This window comes from Chlorocebus sabaeus, chromosome 3 (genome assembly GCF_047675955.1).
Source record: "Chlorocebus sabaeus isolate Y175 chromosome 3, mChlSab1.0.hap1, whole genome shotgun sequence".
In the NCBI taxonomy this organism is placed as follows: domain Eukaryota; kingdom Metazoa; phylum Chordata; class Mammalia; order Primates; family Cercopithecidae; genus Chlorocebus; species Chlorocebus sabaeus.
This window is the reverse complement of record NC_132906.1, coordinates 88,527,826-88,539,059: the sequence shown is the minus strand read 5'-3', so window position 1 is coordinate 88,539,059 and position 11,234 is coordinate 88,527,826. Positions and strand designations below refer to the sequence as shown.

The 11,234-nt window shown below is 37.4% G+C and overlaps 1 long non-coding RNA gene across 1 annotated transcript; it reads right to left on the bottom strand.

Annotated features, from left to right (window-relative positions):
- Positions 1 to 348: 348 nt before the first annotated feature.
- Positions 349 to 10,834, bottom strand: LOC140711475 (uncharacterized). The gene is made up of 3 exons (XR_012092688.1): positions 10,571 to 10,834; positions 1,497 to 1,600; positions 349 to 520 (listed from the first exon to the last, which is right to left on the bottom strand). It is a non-coding gene; the product is annotated as an uncharacterized lncRNA (long non-coding RNA).
- Positions 10,835 to 11,234: the final 400 nt, after the last annotated feature.

Here is an 11,234-nt window from a genome sequence, read left to right as displayed (position 1 = left end):
TATAAGAAGGATTATGTTACTATTTCTATGACTCCACTTGTGACTTATTGAAGGTTCACAGAGGATTAGAAGGAATCAAAAATGTAACACGTTCCTCATGGATAATATTGGAACAGTTTTCATTTCCACATTGAAGTGAATACTCCAATGTGCACATGTACAGACACATCCAAAGTTCCAAAAATTTCAGTCATCTCTCAAAACTTATATATATTCAAAGATATGAGCCTTAAAACCATCACAGATGCAACATGCATAGGAAAGAAATATGAATTTTCTGTTGTTATTAACAAGGACTCATTCTGAAAAGCCAAAAGAATTTTTTTCAAATGCAATTTAATCATACGTAACGCCTTGTTACCTTACCTTGACAAATAATAAATGCAAAAATATAAACCCAAGGGGCATGTTTATGAAATGCAGAACCACAAGTCACCCACCAGACTGGTATGAAGAAACGAGATTTTCAAAATGCGTTCCATTTAAACAATTGTAGGATACGTCACAGCATCAAGGACAACTGAAAAACAAACAAACAAAAAATACAGCCTCTATCTCCCGCTCACACACGCAGCCTTACTTTATTTCAAATATTTCCTTGTTTCCCTTTGCCAAGATACTGCTTTGGAAAAAGAGTGCTTTGAAAAAGGCAGCCACTGCAAGTAAGATGAAATCCTTTATATGGCCTATCTGTTAGTATCCTCATATCCTATGTTCTTTATCAGTTTTGTTTTAATTACATATTCAATACTGATTTTGAATGACAATTCCGCTTCCACACAGAAATACTCTTATTTCCAATACTCCCAACAATAACCAAGCTGCTTTCTTCTCTCCATTACTCCACCTTGATTCCTTCCTATTTTTCATCGTGACACACCCAAAAGACCGTTAATATCCTTTCTACAAATTGACTCTTAGTTACATTTCTCTTCAGTTAATAGCTTGGAGTAGGCAGGCATGAGACCATAAAAATATAATCTTTAATCTTAAGGACTTCCCGTCCAGGAAGGCTCAGGGCAGACCAAATGGCACCAAGTGAGCAGCCTGACCTGCCGTGCTCCCGGCGTGAATAAACAACCCTGATTAAGAGTTACATTCTGCTACGGACAGAAACAGCCATCTTGCCTACACTGAAATTTCAGTTTGTCTCCCCTGGAATAAAATAAAGCTTGTTCACAGGGTGAATGTGCCAGTGTTGCATTTCCTTTCCTGGGTTAGAGAAACACAATAATTCTGTTATGGTCCTTCCCACTTGCACGCAGAAAGGACCAAAAAAAAAAAAAAAAAGAAAAAAGAAAAGAAAAAAAGGAGGGGAGGTGCGAAGCAGTTTGATTTAGACCCAGCTGTTAGTTTTTCTTGCAGCTCCAGTGTCCTGAACATTCGCCTGGTTGCGTCCCCCTTTGCTTTTCAAAGCTCTTACAATGTCCCTCTGTGTCACAATGGAAGACGCGTAGCCTCAGCCACAGCTGATGAGCTCCTGCATCTTATCATACCTTTTGAAATCACGCCAATCTAGCACTTCCCACTTTCTTCAGCTTCTCACTCTGGATTCTCTCCTTTGCCCATGAGAAACACAAACTCTTCTGAAAACAATGGGCTGTAAAATGAGAAAAGTTAAGAATCAGCATTAATTTCTCATAAATCTAATTTCCAATTTCCCACCAGTCTGAGTTCTGGTCCAAACTCTCACACACACATCCTGTGGGAAATGCTTGTTCATGTCCGTAGAACTAACCTAACACTCGGTTGGTTTTTCTCCTTGGTGGAAAGAAATACTATAATTCAGCAGAAGAACTGTCCAAGGAGGTTGTTAGAAATGAGTAGATCTATTATAATTTCTTTTTTTATCCTGACTGGGTGCAGGAAGGCAGATATACTTACCTATAGAAAATGCATATGAATATTTTTCCTTTTTTGAATATGTTTTTCATGCTAATTTGCAGTAGCGTGGGAAGAGCGTATTAAAACTATATTTTTACCATTCTGCAGAAAGACGTAGTAAAGACATTTAAAAGAAAGCATGATAATATGAAATAGTTGTTCATGAGACATCATCTGAAAGTGTTTTACTCATTTTGATACAACAGAGAAAAATGAGAAAAAACAGCCTAGAAAGAAGTTGCTGTCATTGGAGGGTCAGATTCAGTATGAACCCCTTATTTTAGACTTCTTAGTCTCAAACTCACGTTAAGGAGACGTTTTACTCATCACAGTAGTATATGCTATTTCTATTAGTTTGAACATTTTTCCTTACTTTTATGATGAAAAATAAATGGGTAATGCTGAACTCTAAGAAATAAAAATATCTTCTTTTAAAATGTGATTCCTTTAATACTTCTGTCTTCCCATCTTTTCCAGTCATATGGTATGAGTAACATTTCTTAATCAGATGTCATTTTTCAGATCTACGAGCGTAAGTACGCGTTCTTCTATAATCTCTCTACTAGGACAGCTCAAGTATACCATGTATAATGTTTCTGGTATCATATCCCATTCGGTAAGCACAGATTCTATAACTGATCATAAAAAATTGATAGCAACTTTGATGATACAACACAAACCTGTAGTTGGAAAATAAAAGATATAAAGTGACTTATTTTTTTAAATAAATACAATCTTGCTAATGTCTATATGTCCTAGAACAAAAAAAAAACATGAAAAATTAGTTTCTGTTGTTTGTATTAATAGTAACATAAGTTAAAAACAAGTAGTGAGAGTAGAGAGAACCTGGGACAGTAACTGGGAGCCCTGGGTTTCCACCTCGACGAGGCCAGCATGACTGAAACAAATCATGCCGCTTCTCTGGGTCTTAATTTCCTCCTCTGTGAATCTTTTCTAGGGTGTACAAGACCCAAGCTAGACCCCAAGACCAACTCTCCTATGGTACACCTGGTGCTGTTTCAATGACTTTTCTTGTACTCCCTCAGTTAATCCTCCCAGAAACTCACGAGGTAGGCACAATCAGACAAGAACATGGTGGCATAGAGGGGCTAAGGCAGGCTCTGATGTAGCAGAACTTTGATTCAAACCCAGGCCAGCTGCAATGTCTGAGGTGCTGGCTGCTGTACTGCATCGCCTTTTATTCTACAGCTATAGCTCGCATTTGAAAGAGATTAAGAAAAGGCATCATTGGCCAGAAGAGACCATAAGGCTCTTTTACAAATCAAGGAGACTCACTCTGCAAGCCATACCCTCATTTGACCATAGTGAGTGTGGTCAAATGTGTGAGTTTGGTCCTGTTATTGTGTCTGGAGGCTGCCTGGGTGCAGGTAGAGTCTCTCAGGGGCAACAAGAAGTTTGAGTGGCCAGGTTCCACTATCTCATCCTCAGTCTTTTCATTTTAGAAACTGATTAAACAATAAAAATATATAGGATGGCCAGAGGTGATTTTATTTCTAATAGCACATTCACACTTGGAAGATTGACAGTGAATTGTTCCACAAACCCTAGAAACAGTTGACATCTACAAGGGAGCCATGTCTTCCAAGTACCCACAAGATCCTATCCCCTTATCTAGGACATGGCCCTCCCCCTTTCAGTGGCACTTAAGAAGTCAAATTATTTCTCCATAGCTTATTTAATACATTAATCTAAACAGAAGTAAGAGAAATGTTTGGAAGATGGTGTTTGATCTAAGCTTTGGAAGGGCCCAGTGAATGTCCCAACTCTCTGAAGTCTGGAGACTGCAGGGTAATGAAAACGCTTTTCTTTTTCCTTCCTTTCTTTCTTTCTTTTTTTTTTTTTTGAGACGGAGTCTCGCTCTGTCGCCCAGGCTGGAGTGCAGTGGTGTGATCTCGGCTCACTGCAAGCTCTGCCTCCCGGGTTCACGCCATTCTCCTGCCTCAGCCTCCCGAGTAGCTGGGACTACAGGTGCCCGCCACCTCGCCCGGCTAGTTTTTTTTTTTTTTTTTTTTTTTTTTTTTTTTTAAGTAGAAACGGGGTTTCACCATGTCAGCCAAGACGGTCTCGATCTCCTGACCTCGTGATCCACACACCTCAGCCTCCCAAAGTGCTGGGATTACAGGTGTGAGCTACTGAGCCCAGCTGAAACTGCCTTTCAAAAATCTTGATGGTGAAACAAATCTGACCTGACCGACTCCATCTTGCTTCTGACCTCCAAGTTGCCTTTGTTCTTTCGTGGGCGTAGGCTATGAAAGTTACAGTTTATCTTTGAAACCAAGATGATAACAGCCTCTTCCAAAAACAAACCCCCTCCTTGCTTGGGAATTAGGCTTTTGTAGAACTAACAAATTCATCGTAAGATTGGAAATTATGGCTCAGAAGTCATGCAGCCAGAGGCCATAATATTCCTAACCTCCCCAGTTGCTCCTGTGGATAAAATTGCCATTGTAAAACCTAAGATTGGTGTTCAAGGTATTTTTTAGACCCTGCCTTCTGATGGACCAACTGATGCCACCCAGATGGGTAAACTGGTTCATCGGGTCTCGTGGCTCCCATCCAGGGACTGACAGTGCAAAAAGACAGCTTTGATTCCTTACGCTTTTAACTCGGCCCCAGCCAATCAGCAATCCCCATTCCCTACCTCCCTGCCCACTAAACTATCCTTAAAAAACTCTAGCCTCTGAATTTTCAGGGACACTTATCTGAGTAGTAATAAAACTTTGGTTTTCCATTTAAATGGATCTGTGTTTATCAAACGTTTTTCTATTGCAATAACGCTGTCTCAGTAAACTGGCTTTTCCGGACAGCGGGCAAGATGAACCCACTGGGTGATAACCATCTTGTTCCTCCAAGGCTGAGGTTATGCTTTAATCTGGGGCAGGAGGGGCATGAATGATCTTTGCTCCCCTAGCCCTCTCCTTCTAAGCTGATCATCCTCTTTTTACCCATGGATTCCTTCTGGTTTTGTTTGCAGATCCTCAGGGACCTTAATTAAACTGGCACTAAGTGTGGAGACCACCTTCCCCTGTGAGGTGTTTTTTTTTTTTTTTTTTTTTTTGATGGATTCAGCTCTAGGTCTAGGACCACCCAAGGTCAGAGCCCCCAGTAACCTGTAACACAGTGGACGTACAATAAGTACACAGGACATCCCTATTATTTTCTCTTGCCATTCAAATTTTCTGTTTCTGCAGTGGAATTCACCATCTTCTAGAAGATTTAAACAACAGATATTTTTTAAAAAAGATTAGTAACTTAATGCATCTCATATTTTATTGGAATTAGTAAACAAACGGTAACAATCACAGCTGTGATGCACAGCAGGATCCCCAGGCGAATCTCAAAACACTTGATGTTTCCCAGCGCGGACTCCTGCCTGTTCTTCTTAAAGGTACAAAGTCACAGACTTTAAAAGAGGCCTACTTGTGGTCTACCATTTGTGTGTGTGTGTGTTGGGTTGGGGGGGGGGGTTGTAGAGTGAGTGTCTAGAACCCAAACTTCTTATTTTCATCAATCCGTGTTTCTTTTCAAACATTTCAAAATAGTGAGACAGACACCCATTTTGCTTTCAAATACCTTTTATACAAAATATTGTCTATTCCAAGCTTGGATATATCATTTGTTTGTGCTCCTTTTAGACAATTAGGATAATTGCTTGAAGATTTAGGAATTGATATAGCAGTGCAATTGCATTATTTTATATGTTCAGCCATATCTCTTTCTAAAATAGTCACACTGTGTCTGAGATCTATTGGGAGTGCATGCCCCTTCTTTCTGTATCACATGGTAGCTCTCCAAACTAATAAAATGACCTGCTCTTAGTGACAAAGGACCCGATGACTTTTTCAGAAGAGAGTGGACTCTAGATATGCTGTTCCTGCCCAATGATTCTGACCCGGCATCATCCTGTCATGATGATAAATTGTATGTACAATTTATAGTTGGAGCAGATGGGAGAGTGTAGGTTATTAAAATCTAAAGCTGTCTCCTGAACAGAAAGAGAATTGTTTATCTTTCAATGAAACATAGATTTCTTACAGAGGAAATTGTGACTATTCCAGTTTTCATAAATAAAGCAATTATGCAAGTTAGAGATACCTAGGCTAAAATAGAATAAAGATTGTTTCTAAATGATGTAATTTACTAAGTTCATTGAATGCCTGTTAGCATCCAGTAATACAAAAATTTACCAGAAAATATGCTGTAATAATAATCAATATTTCTCTTTCCATTAAATACCTAATTTCTGGGCAAGAGGCTTATGTCACGTTACCTAAGCTCAGGCATATAGAGAGGCTGTTTTTAGATGTGCTGTACAATGTCAAGAAGGAGATGGAATACATTTTGGCTTGAAAAAAACTAATTATAATCAGAAATTTACTAATTTTCAAAGGTATTCAAAAACTCAGATTTTAAAAGGTAAGCCCATAGATGAGGGAAAAAGAATGTAAAAGCTCAAATAAACTCCCATGTCAATTGGCCTTAGGGTTTTATTTCAGCTACAGCTTAACCCAAATCAAGGGCTTTCAGATCCAAATGTATTGACTTATTCACTTACTCTTAATTCAGTGACTAGTGATTGAGATCTAGGCATATTATGGAAACTTCTGGAAAACTATCACTAACCATGTTATTGATCTCAAAAGTCACCTCAGTTACAGAATTCCCTCCAGGGAATTAGGTGTACTTTTGGTGAAGCTGAATGGCATTATTCACCTCCATTGAGCAGATGGCCTGAGGAAGGTATCCATTAAAAATGTACATCTATGTATTACCCTACTCTGTGTTGAACATTTTTCACTCATTGTCACTTTACCTCCATAATTCTGAGAAGTAGCAGGTGTCATTGCTACACTTCACAATGCATCAACTTGCAACTTAAGCAAAGAATACTTTCCCAATGTCATAGTAATATCAGGAGGCAGGACTGGGACTTCAACTCAAGCTTGGCTGGCCCCCAAGTCCCCTTCTCATCTCTTTGCACCACTGTCTTCAAGGGAAAAGGATGAAGCTCTCCACCTAGGCCATAACACAACCCAAACTTCTGAATTTTTACAGAAGAATGTACGCAGAAGGATTACAGAAGAATGTTCCACTTAATGTTGGTGTACAGTTTTCTTTAATGACTGAGCAGTGGATGCATTTGGTTTTTAGAAAATTTAACTGCAAATTCCTGTGGGCCAGCTCTTGCCAGAACTTACCATCCAATACTTGAAGGGACAATCTAAGGCGCATTTGACTCACACATTCTTCTAGATTTTCCAAGCCTTATTACTTAATAATCATATCATCCAAAAACCAAGCAATTAGATTACATTATTTTCACTTTTTTTCATAAAATTTATCACACAGGTTGAAATTTAATGTAATGTCCTGAGATTTGAGGGGATGGTACGAAAGACATTCATTAGAATAATTTTCACTCACTTAACAAATTTTTAGTAAGTGCTTCCCCATGCCAGCCCTGCCCCTGAAATATAAAGTTGAGCAAAAGCAGATTTGGTTTCTACTCTTATAACACTTACATTCCCTTAGTTCAAAACACAGATAATAATCACACATACATTACTATTATAATAACTACTTAGATGGAGGGAAACATGATGTTCTGATGATGACTCATAATAGCCTTTGATTTAAGTAGGAAATTCTGCAAAACCATGGTTGAAATGACCCAGCAGAATATATTTTTGTTAGGATCCATGTATGAAGCATACTTTGTAGAATTAAGTCAATTAAAAATAGGTTTCACTACTTTGCTTTGTCCTTTTTTCTTTTCATCTGACACCAAGGACCAAATCTAATCTAATCCAATCTAATCCTTTTTTTAAAAAAACATATTTCCAGAGGCTTAAATTTGTGCCTGAGCATTATTAAGTTACAACTCACTCTTTCTTCATTATTTTAATGTAACTGTGGTCTCTTTGTATTTTAATTACTTCACTTTAGGTACGCTTTAACATTGAATATGCCTCAAACTTTTTGTGAAAATTGACAAGTGTAAGTAAAAAATAAATAATTAGTAAATTATTTGTTTTTAATTGTCAGTTGATTTTTTTTTTTTTTTTTTTTTTTTTTTTTTTTTTTTTTTTACTGTAACCCTAGTTACCCTTAATTAAAAGCTGCAAATTCCTTTAGGGTTTTGAAAAGATTTCAAAAAGGCATGAATGAGTGACTTCTCAGTAAACTCCAGGGCTGCAGACATCTTGAAATTACCAAGTCCAAAGGGCTTAAATATTCTTCATGAGGAGAAAAAAAAGCAAAACTTTACAATAACCTACCTTTCACTTTTCAACTCTTATTCTTTATACTACAAGGGATAGAACTTGGAATAAAAAAGCCTATCCTTTTCATCATGTTCCACTTTACGCTAGAACAGTGCAATCTCATCAGAGTAAATGACTTAGTTCTACCCTGTACACCCAGACTTAGGTAGGCAAGGAGGGAAACCAAGTTCCCAGAAGCCCAGGGCGCCTCTACTGGTGGATGAGGAGGGCACTGAGAAAGCGGCATCAACATCAACATCTTCCAAAGAGAGACCACCAGATGGACAGCCAACGCCAAGAGGCACATGCACACACCTTCAGTCACTCATCCTTAGAAAAGTGTCCTCTTAGGGGATGCTTAAGACATATTCTTTCAGAGTTACATTAATCACACTTGGGGGAAGTATGAGATTTGGTGTCTGCCTGTTCACTAGCTACCTTTACCAGGGAAATATTTTATTTACCATATTAATTACCTTTTTGATTTTTCCCTCACCAGTGTATTTTTAATTTTTTTACACCTTGGCCTTAAATAATCTGATATCCTTATGCAGTGACCTTTTGCTGACTTTATGGAATATGCTGATTAAAGAAAAATTTCTTTTCCTTACATGACAAAAATACTTAAAAAACATTTGCTGTGCTTGGGAGAGACTCTATTTCAAAATTCAACATTCCAATAGATCCCATTTTTCAATTTTTGCTTTCGTTGCAATTGATTTTGGCGATTTAATGCATGCTGGGCTTCATACCTAGGTAATGGGTTGATATGTGTAGCAAAACACCAGGGCACACGTTTACCTATGTAACAAACCTGTACATCCTGCTCATATACCCTAGAACTAAAAACAAGAAGTAAAAAAAAAAAAAATTCAAATACACAAAACTACAAGGGATTTTTTTCAATCTTTCTTGAAATTAAAAGGCTGCTTATAAAAGTTCAAGGTCCCTTGAATAAGGCCAGGAATGTTTTGACAGTTGCAAACTGTCTAATTCCTACATTCTCCTACCTTGTTAAAATTATGTTTTGGTCACTGAGTTGGACCACTGAGAATGTGCTCCCATTAATCTAGGGGAGCATGGATGATGCTCTATCAATGAATAATTCAGACATAGATATGGCTTGAATGTTTACATTGAACTGTAATGGAAACATTTTATTTAAGTAAACTACTTCCATTACAACCACATTTTATTGTGTCACAAAACAGATGATTATCCCTCTAATTTCATTTTCTGTGTTGGATATATGTGGAGGCTATGTTGAAAAACGAACTGGTCATAATGTGAATCCAGTTACAATAATGCGAACTTGGTCACACTGATAACTTACTCAAGTAGTCTTTTTTGTATAATTATTTATGTTGTACATGCATTTTTCTTGGTTGTGAAAGTTTGAAAACTGCAAAGTGAAATTCTTATTGTCTATTTTATCTGTTAAACATTAGAATAAGGAATTAAAATAAAGTATATTCAGATTGGGAGCAATTAATAAGTAGCAATGCTTTCACTATTCCAATTTTAGTACAACTTTTCTAAACAAAATTAAACAAACAAACCAATTTATACCAACTCTAGCTTGGGAGCTTAGTTTCAGCAGTACTGGGAAGCCCTCCACCTTTCTAATATTCATTGGTCATAGCTACTTACAGGTAGGTTATCATATCAGTGAATTCACTAGAGAAGTGAGACATAGTCCCTTAAATATTATCTAACTTTACTTTCTTTCAGGTTATGTGAGTTTCTCCCCCTCACTCAGTGAAAAAAAACGTCACTTTTGCTTCCAAATGTAGCCATACTTTATAATCAGTTATATACTTTAACAGATACAAAGAAGTAGTCATGTAATTTTCAGGGGTTAAAATTTCCATTCCACCCCCAAACACCAGGACACCAATAATTAACGAAACTGGTCCTCCATGTGTGTGTTCATGGTGACTTGAAATCAGCTGAAAGGTTTCAGAGGCCCGTGGACCAAGGCCCAGGACCAGTGCTTGGGATAATGTTAGTAAAAATACTCCCAGGTGAACATTTCTTCAGGTTTTAACTTCTCTGTAAGAAAGGCATATGGTGCCTGAAAGTTTTCTACTTGTGAGTTTCTATCTGCTGCATTTGAGTTGCTTGTTGTGTTCCAGGAAAGTCAAGCTAATCTGATGAACAATTTTCTTTCTCAACTCTTCAGTCTTTATTAATATGATTCTAGCATCATACGCATTGCTAGGTGACATTAGAGAAATGAAATAAGAATTCTAGGCAAAGCTTGTACTAGCCGAGTCATGGAATTGCTTACCCATGGATCAACTTTTAAAAAATGGATCCTAGAGAAAATAAGTAGACAGAAATAATAATGGCAGAAAAAGATGGAGAAAAGGTGCCTGTTGAGAATAATGTGAGAAACTCACCTATGATAACTCAAAGTTTCCTTGTTTTTATCTTCAATATGAAGGTCTCATCAAGTCAATCTAAGAAAATGAAAATCATTTTAAATGAATGAAAGATAATACTTTTAGAAAAGAATAATATCAAAAGGTAAATGAGAAAAATAAAATCAAACAACCGTAAAGACAAAATAAAAGGAGTTATGATGAATAACAAATAGTTGAGAAAGCATCATGGTGACAAAATGGTGAGAGCAGAGGACTGCCCAGGAAACCATCCTTCCACACGCCCCCCACTTTGCCAGGTGAGAGTTCCTCTTCTTCTCAGGGATAGTGACAGAGTTTCAAAGAGGCAGCAGCAGCAGTTCATTGGTGATCTGTTTTGGAATAATCCTTCCAATATGTCATTGTTCATGTCTACTTGTCAGATTGTCTCACTTTTAATACTTTCTAACCTTTTTTGTTTTAAATGCATACTTAGGCATCAAATTTTTAAACTTGTGACACCATAAATATGTTTTAACTATTAAACCTTTCCAAAATGAGATTTCCAAGGGGAGGCACTGATGACTCTGGTTTGGCAAATCCTCCTTTTAAAAAATATTTGTTTTCAAATAAGATCTGACCTGATTGAAAAGTACCATTACCAGAACTGAAACAGTCATATTTCTATAAAAACCCAAAGAGC